A 5,236-nucleotide genomic window follows, 5' to 3' on the forward strand; every position below is an offset into this window, starting at 1 on the left:
CTACGCATTTCCTTTTGTTTTAACATTCACGTCCCGCCCTTAGTTCAACGTGGGAATTCCCACAGCCTCTAGGTCACTGGGTTGTGACAAGTGCTCACAACACAACCTGCCACTAATCACATTTACTGGAAACTAGACCTCCGTGTGGGGTGGACAGAGGCCACTTACAGAAACAGCTCCTTCTGGTGCGGGTCTCCTAAGTTGAACTGGTTTTTCCTTATAAGTTCAAAAAACTCCCCTCGCCTCCTTGGAAAGAAAGAAAAACATTGATTGTTATGAGGAGTCCCTAGGTCTCATCTTATCCCTTTGGTCTAGAAAGAATCATGGACTCAATTTTTGGGGGGAGAAAATCTCCAGTGGATTTTACCCATCTTAGAACCCAACATAAAAACCATCATTTAAAAACTGTGAATGCCTCCCTTTCCCTCCTTCTACCATTTCCTTTGGGTGAAGCATTGACCTCACCTGTACAGACCACAGACAGTGGTAATCTCATTCCTAAACACAACTTCATGAAAGTGAGATGGGCTGGCCGGCGTGGCTCAGTGGTCGAGCGTTGACCTATGAACCAGGAGGTCATGGTTTGATTCCCGGTCAGGGCACATGCCTGGGTTGCAGGCTCCATCCCCAGTCGGGGGCATGCAGGAGGCAGCCAATCCATGATTCTCTCTCATCATTGATGTTTCTATCGCTCTCTCCCTCTCCCTTCCTCTCTGAAGTTTTTTAAAAAAGTATATAAAAAAGTGAGACAATGTGAGTTAAAATGGGATGCTGAGAATGATTTAAGGAATTTTAAGTGCATGGCAAAGAAGAACTATATGATTTCAGTATAATTTCATATAATGCATCTGTATTATGAGATAGGGTAAATAAAAAGGCATAACAAGTGCTCTATGTCAGTGTAAAGTTGTGAATTGCTTCTGAGGCAAAGAAACATGGAGACACCTGGAAGAAGCCTCTATTGGAGGCCAGGGAGTTCCTCAGTGCCCAGTGCTGTCGACATCTCCAGAAGCCATGATGCCAGAGACATCAGGAAAACAGGGAACTTATGGAACAGAATGGACGGCCTGTGACCAAGAACCAACAATGAAACTCCGGTTCCAGAGAGACCCGTGGCCTGGAAAGGTGGGAGGCATGTGGTTATAGGTGTTTTTCTAATTCTTGGTTATATGATCATCTTCACTCCGCCATCATGTTGAACCAGCTGAAATGGACTCAGTTCTCTACTGTCCTGGTTGAGTTTAAAGTGCTCCCCAATTCAGGAAGCAGGGATGCCAACGGCAGCTCCCTTTAGGTGTCCGTGCTCCTGTTTGCTCTGTGTGTGCTTACTCCTCATCAATGGCCTACGCACAGGCGTGACTCCCCGTGCGAGGGGAGAGAGGGCCATGTGTTCAGGGAAATCACGTGAGTGTGACCATTTTCTCCCCTCACTGCCACACGCCACCCAGACTGCAGTCCCATGTGCAAACCACAGCCTGTCCACGCAGTACACGCACACTCACCCATGAATGCACGCTACGTCCTGCGTCAGTAATGTCCAAGTTCTACATTTCCGCCTCTAAGAACTGCACACAGTCCTATAACCTAGACGTGTCCCCATGTGAAACACAGCACACTCTTCCCACACCCACTCATCGCAGGGCACTGGGGAGACTTACTTAATGTACAGGGCCAGGTCTGTGGCCAGAATCGCCTGCTTGATGATCTTCAACGCGGTCTTATACTCTTCGATGGAGAGGCCACTGAGGATCTGGTTCCCCTTCACAGAGAAGAAAACCATCGTCAGAACCTCACGGGAGCACCACATAGGAGTACCGAATAGGAGCACCCCACGGGAGCACTGCACAGGAGCACCTCCAGGAGTACCCCACAGGAGCACCCCACAAGGACAGCAGAAAACGCGGTCACAGCTAAACCACGGGCCTGGGGTTCGGAGTCGTGCGCATGGGCCACCTGCTTCCAGAGAGTGAATGCCTGATGCCACGGCCTGGTCTCCTAGGAAACGCCGGCTTCCCACTGGTGCACCCGCCTCCTGTGCCTGTGTGCCAACTGCCTACCCCCCGGGCCTCCGCCAGCCTAAAGGCTAACTATCTAGCCATGGGCAGCTTACTTGCTATATTGCAACTGCAAGTGAAGCTTGAACACTCAAAGCCACATTAATGAAGAACGGAATGGTGAAACTTCTAAACAATTGGTGACTAACACATTTTTTTCTCTATGGCTTTTGTGATAAATCCAGTGACACGTTGGCACACATTTATGTAATTTTAACTTAATATCAAGAGCAGCGTGTAGTCCTTGGGAACATGCCTACAGGTGGGCCTCCTGGTGGGAAGCACACACGGTATGAAACCAGGAAGGACTCTTTAAAAGGGGCTGATCCCCGGGCAAACACTCAAACACTGTAACTACATAATTATTGTGTTGTGTCTGCCTGGAATTTAAAGCAAATCTCTCATCTTGAATTGAGTAAAACGTGCCTCGGTTCTCAGAATAAACTCAACATCTGCATGGGAGGCAGGTGTGCTTTCTAAGTCCCAGGGCTGAGGGAACCAGCGGCTCAGGACTGGGGACCAGGGCAGCGGGTGCTTCTGAACACAGGGCACTTGGGGGTGCCGGGCCCAGATAAGATCGTCGCTTAGTGGAGAGCTGGAGGCTGAAATCGGGCATGTGTCTAACTGACGAACTGACGAACATTACTTTAAAATATCAAGTCATTTTAGATTCTGGGCTGAACAGAAAACTATTCAGAAAATATCTTCCAATACTTTCATTGGGTGTAAGGTCAAACCATTTCCAGGGGAAAGGAGATGTCTAAAAGGAAATGTCTTCGGTGTTATGTGTTTATTTCCCCTTTCCCAGGCAAAGGCTGTAAACTGCTGCGTGTGGGGGCCTCCAGGGACAGAGTGTAGGGAGGGGTCTGCTTCGAGGTGGGGAGCCTGCTGTAGGAGGATGTCCCAGCAGCAGCTATAACTCACGCTTCTTACTATAATGCCATGCATGCACACAACAGACATGCAAGTAACGGAGGAACCAGAATGAGAATATAACAAGTATTAACTTGGCAGAAACAACCATGGCTAACGGGTTGGTATACATGTTCTCAAGCTTACTTCCCTCCACAGAAATACGTCTAGCATAGCATGTCATGTGCTTTCTCACACGGATAAACATCCGTCTCCACCAGGCGTTGAACAGCTTCATCCCTTAACAATTTGTTCGTGGTCAGAAGTTTCAGTAAAAAGAGGAAAAGGTTCTTGAGCACTGTCTCACCCACTTAATTTTACGCCCCCGCCCCCCAAAAAAGGCAGAATTAATGGAGAGCCAGAAAACACCAGCTTTGCTTGCTTCTAGTTTGGAACAATGTAGAGTAACGAAGTGAGGCAAGTAAGCAAACCCCCTTATCAGGCAGCTGGCAGCTTAGGGTGCACAGGGACGAGGCTGTGGGGACCTCGGCCTTCCTTACCCAAAAAAGAATGACGCACACCCGGGAATTAGGATCCTGGGCATGAACCCAAACACTTAAAATATCCCCGCGTTTGTGCAGCCTCCGGGCCGCCACACGCCGGGCCTCACCGGGCTATTGAGGACCATCAGGCACTGGTCAAAGTGGTGGTGCTCCAGGGTCGAGTGACAGTACAGTTGGGCCAGCGGGTGTTCGCTCCTGCGGGGTAATCACAGAGACAGGGCTTAGAGAGGACAGTCAGGCGCTGCATGGGCCGGCTGTCACTCTTTTCTTATTGGTTCCTTAAGAAAGAGGCTAAAATCCATCAAACCAACCATGCTCTCTCCTTTGGCTGAGAAAAGAGGGAGCTCATCTCTGGGAAATAAGTATAAAGGGCCAGGCTGTTCTCAAAGACTGGTTCAAACCGTGAACAATCCCATCGACGTCAGTATCGAGGACAAGGTACTAATTTCTCTAGATACAGAGAGAGGATCCCTGAAGTACTTGTACCAATCATCGCTTTCAATGTCAAGACTCTAATTCATTTAGAATATGAAACAAACGTCCATGCGGCTTTTCCTGAGAAAGAAGGCTGACGGTCAGGCCCCACATGCCTCAAGAAAGGGGAGAACTGTCTGAGAGGACCTGGTGAGGGTGCCAGATGGAAGGCACGGGGGAGTCTGTTCCTCACGGGGACCCAGTAGGTCAGGGAGCTCGCTAGACTGAACTCGGGAAGACTGGTGAGGTGCCTGGCTGAGGAAGGGAGGCAAGGAGGGGTCCTGCACTCAGTTCATCACATATAACAGATGGTCACAAATCAAGTTCCAAAGTGTGACAAGGACAGTACTCAGGTCTCTCATGATCATCCCATGTGAGCAGAGAGTACAGTGTCCACTGTTCTTTACAAGAAAAAAGCCAAGTTCCTGCACATCTCTGTACCTTAAGGGGCAGCACAGGAGTTTATGAATAAAGCACCACAAGGTTAGAGAACACACAATCTTATTTCCTTACTAGAAGCCCGGTGCATGAAATTCATGCACGGGGCGGGGGGTTGTCCCTCAGCCCTGCTTGCACCCTCTCCAATCTGGGACCCCTTGGGGGATGTCCGACTGCCAGTTTAGGCCCGATCCCTCTCACAATCCAGGACTGCTGGCCCCTAACTGCTTGCTTGCCTGCCTGTCTGCCTGATTGCCCCTAACCCAGGGGTGGGCAAACTTTTTGACTCAAGGGCCACAATGGGTTCTTAAACTGGACCGGAGGGCTGGAACAAAAGCATGGATAGAGTGTTTGTGTGAACTAATATAAATTCAAAGTAAACATCATTACATAAAAGGGTACGGTCTTTTTTTTTTATTTTTATTCATTTCAAACGGGCCGGATCCGGCCCGTGGGCCGTAGTTTGCCCACGGCTGCCCTAACCACTCCCCTGCCGGCTTGATTGATGCCTAACTGCTCCCCTGCTGGCCTGATTGACCCCAACTGCCCTCCCCTGAAGACCTGGTTGCCCCCAACTGCCCTCCCGTGCCGGCCATCTTGTGATGGCCATCTTGTGGTGGCCATCTTGTGGTGGCCATCTTGTGATGACATTGCATGTGATGCCACCTAGGCTTTTATTATATAGGACACGACCATATGAACATTCTGTTACTCTGCAGTTAATTCGTGGGAGAGAGAGAAGCTCCTGAAGACTGAAGAACTGTGACACAGGAAACAAATGAGCAGAGTGAGAGAAGCGTAGGGAAAGCAAGCACAGTCGAGTGAAGTTAAAGCTTTCTATTGCTTCATCTCCCC

At 49.4% G+C, this 5,236-nt stretch overlaps 1 long non-coding RNA gene across 1 annotated transcript; it reads right to left on the minus strand.

Annotated features, from left to right (window-relative positions):
• Positions 1 to 167: 167 nt before the first annotated feature.
• On the minus strand, positions 168 to 3,665 carry LOC102433147. The gene is made up of 3 exons (XR_330919.3): positions 3,577 to 3,665; positions 1,659 to 1,759; positions 168 to 246 (listed from the first exon to the last, which is right to left on the minus strand). It is a non-coding gene; the product is annotated as an uncharacterized LOC102433147 (long non-coding RNA).
• Between the last annotated feature and the right edge of the window lie 1,571 nt (positions 3,666 to 5,236).

The sequence above is a fragment of the Myotis lucifugus genome, unplaced genomic scaffold (genome assembly GCF_000147115.1).
Source record: "Myotis lucifugus unplaced genomic scaffold, Myoluc2.0 scaffold_1926, whole genome shotgun sequence".
Lineage (NCBI taxonomy): Eukaryota > Metazoa > Chordata > Mammalia > Chiroptera > Vespertilionidae > Myotis > Myotis lucifugus.